The 12,583-nt window shown below is 35.5% G+C and overlaps 1 protein-coding gene across 1 annotated transcript in view; it reads right to left on the bottom strand.

Moving 5' to 3' along the window:
* Positions 1-11,606, bottom strand: part of LOC102507140 (probable ubiquitin carboxyl-terminal hydrolase FAF-X) — an 82,612-nt gene extending 71,006 nt beyond the window's left edge. Inside the window, exon 1 of the mRNA XM_032474731.1 lies at positions 11,220-11,606. The gene's annotated coding sequence lies outside the window, so the exon portion shown is untranslated. The remainder of the gene's footprint in view (positions 1-11,219) is intronic.
* Between the last annotated feature and the right edge of the window lie 977 nt (positions 11,607-12,583).

Below are 12,583 nucleotides of genomic sequence, written 5' to 3' on the forward strand. Positions count from 1 at the left end.
ATAAATAATAGTTCATACTACTGTCTTAGAATTCAATGTACTTTGGCATCTCATGTTATACTCTAGTTTGATTTCTGATTTTAGCAATTTAATTCTTCTCTTCACTATTATCACATTTGTCAATTTTACTGATCTTCTGAAAGAGCAGTTTGGCTTAATGTTCTCTACTTTATCTCTGTGCTAATCTTTATTATTTCTTCCTCTTGCTAACTGTAGTATGAATATGTTCTTTATCTACTAACATAATTTGTGAAGGTAGGTAGTTAAGAAATTTTTTAATGTGTTGTAGCAGTAAGAAAGCTAGAGATCAGTATCACTGATGAATATTGATGCAAAAATCCTCAACAAAATACTGTACTACCAAATCAAATTCAACAGCACATTATAATTTATACACTATGACCAAATCGTTTTAAACATATAAAAATCAATCAATATAATATACTACATTAACAGAATAAAGGGGAAAAAAACCCCATCATTTCAATTGATGGAGAAAAAGGATTAGACAAAATTCAACAACCCATCATGAAAAAAACAGAAAAAGAAACAGTCAATAGAAGGAAACTTTCTCAAAATGAAAAACCATATATGGAAAACCTGAAGCAAACACTAAACTCAAATACTGGAAGTTTCAACACACTACTGCAATTCCTACTGAGAACAATTAAGTAAGAAAAAGAAAAGGTACCCCAATTAGGAAAGGAAGAGGACAAATTATGTCTGTTAAAGATGCTATAATCTTCCATGTAGAAAATCCTAAATCTTTCACAATAGAAATTAAAAACTGTCAGAACTAATTAATCATTTCACTAAAGTTACAAGATACAAAACAAACACCCTAAAGATCAACTGCATTCTACATAGCAACAAAAAACAATCCACAAAGGAAATTAAGAAAACAATTATGTTCACAATACCATAAACAAAGAATAAAATCCTTAAGAATAAACCTAACCAAGGCGGAAAGTTTCCAGGTAGGCTGAAAATTACAAAACATTTCTGAAAGAAATTGAAGACATAAGTAAATAAAAAGATGTCCCTTGTCATAGATCAGAGAACTCATTATTAAAAGGTCAACTGACAGAATCATGCAATCTCCATCAATATTCCAACAGGATTTTCTGTAGAATTCACATGTAATTGCAAACAACTCCCAAAGAGTCAAAACAATCTTGAAAAAGAACAGAGTTGGAAGTGTCAAACTTACTGATTCAGAACACACTACAAACCTACAGTAATCAAAGTAGTATAGTTCTGACATAAAGACAGATCTGTGGACCAAACAGAACAGAACAGAAAGCCCAGAAGTAAATCCCGAATCGTAGTGAAATAATCTTCAATAACAGTACTAAGACCACTCAGAGGGGAAAGGACAGTCTTTTTAACAAATGTTACTGGAAAAATTGGATATCAACATTTAAGAAAATGAAATTATCTTACACTATACACAAAAATTAACTCATAATGGATTAAAGACCTAAATGTAAAGCCTACAGCTATAAACATCCTAGAACGAAACAGAACAAAATCTTCACGAAGTTAAATGCCACAAAAATTTCTTGGCTAAACCCCGAAGTGATAGGCAACAGAAAGCAACAACAGATAAGTTGGACCATATCAAACAAACTTGCATCAAAGGCACAATCAACAATGGCAACCTGTAGAATGAATAAAAAATGTGAACATCATATTTGATAGGGGTACAATTCCCGGAATATATAATGTATTCCTACAACTCAACAAAAACAAATAAATCAAATGGACTGATGAAAAAATGGGCAGAGGTCTTGAAAAGACATTCTCCAAAGATGACAAATGAACAGCAAGCATATGAAAAACTGAACATCACTTAATCATCAGAGAAATGCAAATCAAAACCATAGTGCAAAACTGCTCCACATCCATCAGAGTGGCTACCATCAAAAATAAAAAAACAAACAAAATGATATGGATTGGCAAGGATGTGAAGAAACTGGAACTCTTGTATACTACTGCTGGGAATGTAAAGTGGTATAACCATCATGGAAAATAAACATAGTAGTTTCTCAAAAAAGTGAAAATGGAATTATCATATGACCCAGGCATTCCACTTCTGTATGTATATCCAAAACAACTGAAAGCAGAGTCTTAAACAGACACTTGTTCAATTATGTTCACTGCGGCAATATTCCCAACTATAAGAGGTGTAAGAAATTACCCAATTATCCACTGACAGATACACTGATAAATGCAATGTGATATTCACATACAGTGGAATGACTTTCAGCCTTAAAAAGGAAATTCTGACACATGTGGCAACGCAGATGTACCTCGAGGACATTATGTCAAGTGAAATATGGCCGTCACAGAAGGACAAATAATTTGATTCCACTTGTGTGACGTATTCAGAGTAACCAAATTCAAAGAGACAGCAGGAATGTGAGAAGGAGGAATGATTATTGTTTAATGGGTACAGTTGCTGTTTTACAAGATGATGAATGAAGTTCTAGAGATGAATGGTGGTGATGGTTGCAACAACGTGAATGTACTTAATGTCACTAAGCCAAATAAAACAGGAAAATGGTGGTGCGGAGGGTACAGCTCAGCAGTTGAGTGGATGCTTAACATGTATGACCTCCTGGGCTTTATCCTCAGTACCATTAAAGAAAATTAATATTAATGTTTTTTAAAAAAAGGAAAATGGTAAATTTAGTTAGGTATGTTTTTCTACAATTTATATTATACATACATACATATATATAAAATAAAAATGATAAATAACCTGGAGTTGGTAGACGGAAGCAGTATAACAGAAAAACTCAAGGTATACTTAGCCTCACTGCTTTTGCAGAGCATCTTGAAATAGTGAACATTAATAACAATTATCTTAAACTACTTACAAACTATTTTGCAGTTAGTATTACAAAAATACATACAAAAAACTTGGTTAGTGTTTAAACATATAATAGTTTATTTTGTAACTCAGCATTTCAAGTCTTTTGTAAAATAATAAGGTAAAATACAGAAATATTTGCTTCTAAATTAATATACAAATTTTAATAAAAGAACTTAAAATTAAAGCTTGAATAGCTACAGAGCCTTCAATAAGACTGAAAGTGTATCTTTGATGTACTGGTAGTCTGGAAGAGTATCTTACACAAAGCAGCAGTTCCTAATTTTTTCTTTCCTGCCACACAGGATGCTACTTACAGGCTTAGCTCATGTCTATTTGCTAAAATGCAAACCTTTACAAGGAAGTATACATTATACAGAACAATACACACAAATAATGGTTTCTCAAGATGGCTCTAAAACTAGCTGCTAATAATGGACAATTAATCAACTACTCAAAAGTAAAATTAAGAATTTTTCCCCCTCACAAGAAAACAAAATGTTAGAATCACATTTTCAGGAGAACAAATCTGAATATAAATTTTAAGTAATTTTTTGCCTTCTTCATGTTCCTTTAAGGTATGCTCCTCCATGTGATTTCTGGAGCCTTTCTACCAACAGTTCATCTGGTTAATCTGTGATTATTCATTCTTCAACTTTCAACTCAAATGTGGCCTTTCTGAAGAGGTATCCTTGAGAATTCTCAAGTCCACCTACATCTGGCTCTAACAGCTTTTTCATTTTCCTTTCCTTGGCATCTAGGTGAGTATCTATATGATAAAACAAAAGCTATATAATGTCAGTTTGGAGTTTTGTTCATCAAGTGAATCTGAGAAGCCTATAAATGTCATTTTCCACCAAACTAGAAACCACTAGCAAAATCTGAATAAACAAATGCCCCAAACTGCCAATCTTCACACATCCTTTGCAATTTTTGCCACAAACTAATGTTAAGAAATCCCTCATCCCAAATTCATAATGTTATTTTCATATATTGACTAAAAACTACTTCTAATCACTTTCACTCATCTCTTTCCTCAGGATCTAGAAACATGGTGATGAGTAACGGCTACCAAAATGGTGTATTAAATTATTGTTACCCTTAGTTAGTCTATTTACAGAAAAAAAATCTTTAAGGCCCCATACCCATAATAACAATGACAGTCTATTGCCTTTGCTAGAGAACTTTTACACGTTGCTGATGGTAATGAAAAATGGCAGTCCTTTACTTTGAAAGACAATTTAGCAGATTCTTACAAACTAAAAATAGGTTTATCATACAACCCAGCAATCACACTCCTAGAATATTCACCTAAACAAAAATGTTAAGTCCACACAAAACCTGCAATTCCAGCAGCTTTATTCGTATTTGCCAAAACTGGAAGCAATCTTCCTTGTCCTTCAATACGTTAAAAAAAAAACAAAACTGGGGCAATAAGGCTATAATTTTAAGATTCTGGGCATATACCTTCATACAACAGAATATTACTCAGAGATAAAAAGAAATGAGCTATCAAGCAACAAAAAACATGGAGAAATCTCAAATTCATACTGCTAAGTAAAAGAAAAATCTGGAAAGGCTATACGTTATGATTCTAACTATATAACGTTCTTGAAAAGGCAACACTACAGAAGATGGTAAAAACACCAAGTATTTGGGGAGTGGGAAGAAGACATAAATATGTAGAACACAGGGCATGTTAAGGACCTGAAATTTTTCTATATAATACAACAATGAATGCATGACATGATGCATTTGTTCTAAAAGACAGCATTATACAAAATAAAGAGTAAAACCCAACATAAAGGATGACCTTCAGTTAATACTACTGTATTATACAGATTTATCACCTGTAACAAATACATCACACTAAAGCAAGACATGAGCAACAGAAGAATCTTGGGGGATGGAATTAGAATTCTCTATTTTCTGTATAATTTTCCTGCAAACCCATAACTGCTCTATGAAATAGCCTGTTAAAAATACCTTTTGCTTGGAAAAATAGTTATCTGTCACAAAAATACCTGTTAACATGTAGTTGGTTCTTTACCTTTTCCAAATAAAATAGTGAAGAATTTTTAATCTATAATTTAAACTTACCAACATAGGAAGTATTAAGAGATAATACACAGAAACTAAAGCTTCATGAGATTCTCAAAACTTTTTGGAGTGTAAAGGCACCTTGAAACCAAAAAAAACTGAGAACTCCTAGTCTCTTAAGAAGTACAATACATATAATAATCTCCTTTTCCTAATTATCTTACTGTGATAAAAAGCAAAGAATCAACGTAAAATTTTACCTAAAACCATCTGCACTAAACTTAATCACTACTCTTGTCACTATCTCCTCATAGGAAAAACTAAAAATTCCTTATATAATTTTCCCTAGCAGGCTACAATAATTTTACCAGTATTAATATTCTTAAAACTTAACAAAGGTATTCTCAATAAGGCAGGTAACACTTGCCTCAAAAACTGAAGCAGCACCAATGAGCTCTCTACATGGCAAGGAACTGATGCCTCCTGCCATATGAATGAGTCATGAATAAGTCAATACAGATGAATACAGATGAATACTTCAGCCTCAGTCAAGCCTTCAGATAGATGACTGCTACCTACAGCTAGCATCCTGAGTGCAATTTCTAGAGAGATCCTGAACCAAAACCACCAATGTTATTTAGTAAGTAAATAAGATTCAAGATTTATAGCAGGGTAAGATAGCAATCTTAAGGCTAAGTCACTTTAAGGTTAAATAATTCACAAGCTGGTTGAAGACCTAGAACTGTAACCCAAGACTCCTGACATAATACTTATATTAAGCACTACACTCCTTCAAGCAGTCATATATGGTGATCTCAAAAATGATAGCCTTATCTCAGAAACCAAGAACTTCACTCAAGAGACAGACATCCCAGAAAAATTTCTGAATAGCATGTATAATAACACTCCATTTCTTCAGATTCAGTAAAAGTTAATAAATCAATAGTGCACTAATAAAATAACTTATTAACAATTAAGGTGATAATTTTAATGCTAAAACAATAATCCTTTGGATTCTATGCAATCACTGTACAAGTATTAATAAGCAGAAGTTCAATTATTCAGTAATACCTGGCAAATTATTCAATAATACCTAGCAAACAAGAGAACATGCTACTAGATGTGAACATAAATTTGATGAAATGAAAAAATTTTTAAGGCAGAACATGAAAATTTTTAAACATTAAATTGTCTTTCTGCTGTACCTGCATTATACATTAACTAGATCCCTTTAAGACAAGGGAATGTCTGACCACCAAGACAGAAAAAGAAAGCAATTTTCTCCTGGTGTCAGCAAGGTTAACTCCTTAGGAGATAACATTTCTTTCTTAACCCTCTAAAGGGTCACAATAACCCAGTATTTGCCTTGTTGGACTACATAAACTGTTGATGTTACTTTGATGTGTACTCCACCTCAAAAATATTTATATAACTGTTCCTTGACCTCTAACAAGCAGAGCAGTACTTAGAGCTTCCTGAACAACCATCTCCTGTGTTATAATCCTCAGGTTGGTTTGAATAAAATTCCCGATTTCTTTCTTAGACTGACCATTAATTTTTAGTTGATAAATTCTAGAAAAGACAAAAACACCAAACACAGAGAATTATAATATGTTCATGTCATTATAAAATGCTACTGGAGTTTTTCAGGAGTGAAAATCATTACCAAATGAAGATAATTAGATGGTACATGAACTCAGAACTGTAGGTCAGACATATCCATAAGGGAGCATACTCCAGGTAAATAGAGCAACAAGAGTAAAAAAGTATAAAGAACAGCAAAAAATGTCTCAGCATTCACATCAACTATAAATAGTTCAATTAAATGGGAGAATGCTAAATAAACAATGGAAAGGCAGCCTGGGAGCTATGTCAAAACAACTTCATTCTAGTGGAACTAGCATGGTAAGAGTTTTGAACAGTATTTCCAAACAGAGGCAAGGAAAAGGAAAGGATGTTTAACAGAGGAATATGCTTCTTGTAGCCATACATATGTAGTAAAAGGAAGCCACGGAAGCCTCCTATGATTTTCCTTTTCCTAGTATGATTCCTCACTCAGACTGGACTGAGGATTACTAAAAAAATAATCCATTAATAATAGCAATGCAACTTCAGACAGTCATATGGCTTCTAACACCCTCTCATGTCAGGCAAGGAATGTATCTGTGGACACTACCACTTCAGGTTTTTTTTCTTACATTTATACCCTTTCCCTCTAGCTGACCAGGTAAAAGCCAACAATTTTGATAATCCTCACGTTATGGAGGTAGAATTTTTAAAAGAGTACTATAATCTTAAAAAACAAAGTAACAATAATCCTGCAGACCAGGGTATGTCAATCTCAGCACTGTAGATATTTTGAACCAGATAACTTTGAGGAATAGTCTTAGCACTGTAAAACACTTATTTAGCAGCATCTCAGTTCTCTCTGAATGTCAACCAGTGCAAACCAACTCCCCCTACCCACAATATCCAGAAATATCTCTAGACTTTGCAGAATAACTCATGAGAAGGCAAAATAAATCCAAGTTATAGACTACTGCTATATACTGACAGTGAACTACACAAAACATTCAGATTGGCCTTTACTGATTTTATCCTGCTTTATTGATTTATACAAATCCTATGAATAGTAACAAACATATCAATCCTAAATAAGGTTACATGAGATTGTCTACAGTTATTTCCATAAAGGTTTGGGCAACCATTTCAAATACAGCGCTCTACATTCGAACACAATGAATGAACATCATTTCCTAATACAAAGATTAAAAAGAAGAGAGACCCAAAACTTGCAATGGGAACAATTGCCAGATAAATAGTAAGGAGAAAAACAGCTTTTAAAAACCTCATTTAAAAGAGCCTGAGGCCACGTTAGTTACATGTGAACTAATCCATAAACCTCAGTCACTGAAGATGAAAAATAACTGGCACCAATAAAGAGAAGGCAAATCCTCCCAAAAGGAACAGAACAACGTTGAAAAGCTCTAAGCCTAGGGTAGGAATGGAGAATCCAGAGAATCAAAGTAAAGGGAGGGTATTTAATGCCTTCCTCTCTTAAAAGAGAACTTAGCACACTATTCTAAGGAAAAACCAAGTCTATTCCATTTCAATAATTTCATAAAAAATGTACAATCTTCTCCCCTTCCCTAGACACACACACACGTTTCTGAAAAGCATTTATGGAAAACAAACCAATTTTAAACACTAAATCAAACTTCAAACTCTTAAACTTAGGTAATGCAATTTCACAACAAAACTAAATTAGACTTTTCATAGTCTTTTATGGATAACATAAGTGAATGACAGGAAGATAAATGCCTCATTTTTTTGTCTTTTAGGAACTATATGTTACTCAAACATTTAAAAGAATAAAGACATCAAATAAAATAGCCTTTATATATTGGGAGACAACTGAAAGGAGAAATTTATTCAGTGAGCACCTCTGTGACAATCTCTCAATGCAAAGTATTTTAATAATCTTTAAAACAATATTATAAATAAGAATATTTAATCAAATCTAAGCATACTGTGATATATAAAGACAAGTTGAAAGAGGCTATAAACCAGTGGCTTATAATAGTATACTACATCACTAATTGGTATAATAGTTGGAATTACTACTAACTGAATCTATCAGAACTCAATTTTCATATCCTGGAAGTAAAGAGTTTCTACACAAGATAATGCATACAAAGTGCTTAACATAGTGCAAGCATTATTAAAACTCAAAAGACAATTTTGCTATTAATAAAAAGCAAAAAAAAAAAAAAAAATCATGGTTTTACTTACTCACCTAAAAGATTTGTAAGTACATGCTTAGAAACAATAACCAAGTTATTCTTACTCCCAGTGCTTTTAAGCATCATTTTGTCAGGGCTTTATGTTAGACAAATTACATAAGGGAGTGGAGTTGGAGGATATGACAAACAAATATCAGTTATATTTTAAAAGTTCCCCAAATGACTCTACTTTGCTATCAGGGTTGAGCTAAAAAACCTTTGTATTAACCCTTTCCCAAATATCAATGTCAGGTTCTATGTTAAAATAAGAGTAATAATAATGAATGTTTGCAGCAACCTAGCTCCCGAAAGAACAAAATGGAACCTAAGAATTTATTTCTTGAGTACTGAAAGAAGGAAAACACATCAAGGTTCAGGAAATGTAAGGCAATATAAGGCAAGAAGAGTAAAAATGCAATGAAGGTTAATATAAAAGTTTACCTCTAGTGATGTTGCCCAGTAACGTAATTGTACTTGATATTACCAGACTATATTAACTTAAAAAGTTAAGAAACTAAATTTTATGTGTAATTAAAAAAAAAAATCTGTCACTGTCATTTAGAATATAATTTGCCCATTGTTAGCATTAGGTACACAGAGATCAACAGTACAGAACCAACAGTCCAGAAGCTCCTATTTGTAAGACTTTAATATGGCTCAAATTATTTTCAGCAACTGTGCTAAGACTAATCAAGGGCAAAAGAAAACTCTAACAACCTGTGTGCTGAGACAACCGGATATCCATCTGCAAAAGATTAATGTGGATCTTTACTTTGAACAATACACAAAAGTTCCAAAATGGATAGTAGACTGAGATATAAGTACTTCACATATTAAATCCTTAAGAGGAAAATATGAGTGAATCTTTCTGACCTTAAGTTAGGCAAAGATTTCTTGGCTAGACAAGAAAAGCAATTCATACACAGAAATTCCCTCCAAGTTTAGAAGGAACATCAGATGTTATTAAAGCAAAGCAACATAAGGAAGTAATAACACTTAAAACATCAAGATGATTAAGTTAAACTATCATGTAAAAATTGCATAGGAAAAGGGTAAGAAAAAGAAAGCTACAATCTAAAAACGTTATCTTTAATCAATGAAATAAAACAAATTCTTGGTTGTCCTTTGAAACACTAATTGTAAGTAGTTCCCAAACAGTGGGACAATGAAGTTTAAAATATTTAAGTTAGAAACCACCTGCTTCAGGGGGAGGGTATAGTTCAGAGGCTCAGTGCATGCTTAGCACGCAGAAGGTCCTGGGTTAAATCTCCATTACCATACAAATAAATTAATACCTAATTACCTCCCCTTAAATAAATAAATAAATAACCCACATGCTTCAGTTTTTAAATTAGCAGACCAAAGAAAACGTTCTTTACACTCTTTTAAATTGAAGACAGCCGCCATGAATTCTTAAGTAGTCCTCATGAGATAATTTTTATAAGACCCAAAATCTATTAAATCTTTAAGGAAAGTACTTTCAATTACTTTTTAAAAACCTAAGTATAGAGGATGAACGTGCTTCGCAGAAAGAAAATGCTACAATTTCACTTAAAAACATAGAATGAATATTTAACCCACATCTACAAATAGCTAATTTTAAAAAAGTAAAATTATTCAAACACTTGTAGGAGAAACGGCACAATAGAATAGCCGAGAACATAGAGAATTCCACAAAATAACTATCTGCTCGATAACTTTAAATTAATGAAAAATAACAAGTATATATCAAATGTAGTAATGCCTCATCTCACAGGAGTGAGGTTTCACTCACTACCAGCAAATTCAATGAAGATAATATTTCGATAAAAACAGAAGAACAGAAATGTAAAAGCTAGTCTGCAATCGACTTAATTAAAACATCTTTTAGTGCCTATTAGCCCTCAATACATTGAGGTGTAATATAAACATCGTTCAGACTGTTAGACCATCGCGGGAGGTGGACAAACGTCAAGATCTGATAGATAGCATTCCTGAGGCCTAGCTCTATTCGAAATCACTCCACCTCAGTGACAGCATAGATAGTATCAAATCCACCGAGGAGACCTGTGTAGGGTCATATAAAGACTGTGCCACTAGGGCCGTAAAATGGAGCGGTTACGCAGATTAGGGATTTTCGGAAGAAAAGAGGGAGGGACAAAGTCGTCAGCCATTTTCCCTTACAGTCTAAAATACTGATATGTCCTTCAAGCTCCAGATTCATACCAATAATCGCGGTGAGAAACCTCTCAACTGCCTCCGGGCGGAAGATTCGGGGCGGAACAATCCCTGCTTGGCTGAAGGGAAAAAACACTGAACAAGGGCCAGCCCTCTGAGAGCAAGTTGTTTCCCTGGAAAGGTGACGGTGGGTGGTTGGTTACAAGGCTAACACAGGTGCTTTACCTCGAAACCGGATTCCAAAGCTCAGTCCCTAGAGTGGCAAAACAACAACAAGAACTGAAAAACAAATCTGCGACGGCCAGGTTCCCGAGTACGAGAGTGAAGGAAAACACACACTTTGTCACGCGTTGTGACCCTCTTACCTCTTTTTCTCTCGGGCTGGGGTCTCTAGCAGCTTAGACGAGCCCCAGGCTGTGCGTTTCCCCTGCGTCACGTCCTCTTAGCCTTTTCTGCAGCCGTGGCTTCACCCTCTTGCGGCTACCCTCTTCGCTGCAACTCAGAGCTAGCTCCCGCCGTCTACACTAAAAACCAGACTCTGAGGCGGCCGCCTCCCGTAAGGGAGATGCAGCCCCGCGGTCAAGCTCCGGTTTCCCTGGTAGCTAGATGAAACTGGAAGAGGCCGGTCTCAGCAGAGCCCCTGAAGGGCGGCGTACGAGAACTCCAAGATTCAGACAGGCGCCTGGGCCGGTCCTCTTCAATATGGCGGATCCAGCAAACCGAAATAAATAAATAAATAAATAAAAACCCGCCAGGCCAGTGGAAACCTCAGAGGCGCAGACTCCCATCAGCCTCAGCGTCACCGCGAACCTCCAGGACGCCCTCAGCCCCTCCCAAGTCCCGTCTCTCGGCTCCTCCCCCTACGCCGGCCCAGCCCTTAGTCTCTCAACTATTCCTTCCTTTATCCCTTTCCCCTCCCCCATGGTTTCTCTCCCCAGTTCCGGGAAGAAGTTCGAGCAAAAACCCGGAAGCTAAGACGAGTGACTGAGGCGCCTTCATCCTGACGCTGGAATAGGAGCAGGGAATAGCATACAGTACACATAGTGCACAGAAGCCGTGTGTCTATCGCCGGCCCTCGCACGGACTGCGACTGGACTATGTTCATATAACACGTTACAGTTCCGGAGCTGTTTAGGGGAAGAGCTGGATAGAGGGCGGCTCAGAGTGAAAAAGGGGACATTCAGACTGGAAGTCACCGGGTTGGATGTGTAGCCTGAACAAAAAACGCACCGACGCCCGAGGACTGACTAATTCGAGGAAGGGATTAATTACGTTGTTTAATCACGTAATCGTAAGGCAGCACCTTTGCTTTTGACATTTTCATTTACATCGCTGTTTTTTGTCGCATAGTAAATCTCCCCCTGCCCAACGAACCCATCACAGGGCCTCTCGTTTTTCCGGAATGGGGAGGCAACATAAAAGACGGACGGGGATGAAAAAACGCTGAAATTACGAAATAACTTACCTTCCGTGCCTGGGGAATCTCCAGACAGCAACTTTGTGCACCACCTCTTCCTACCTCCTTGCTTTTCGAGACATTCAGCCCTGTCCTAAGGCCCTGAGGACAAAGGAGGAAGGAATTGGAGATGTGGCAGGATCCAGTGGACCATGTCGAGTATGCTCTTTATTAATACGGTATATTTTTTAAAAACCTTTATTAATATGGTATATATCAAAAGATTGGCTTTATTCATATTAAAACAATTATTCTACTACTGCGATAAATCCC

Source organism: Camelus ferus, chromosome X (genome assembly GCF_009834535.1).
Source record: "Camelus ferus isolate YT-003-E chromosome X, BCGSAC_Cfer_1.0, whole genome shotgun sequence".
NCBI classification, from domain to species: Eukaryota; Metazoa; Chordata; class Mammalia; order Artiodactyla; family Camelidae; genus Camelus; species Camelus ferus.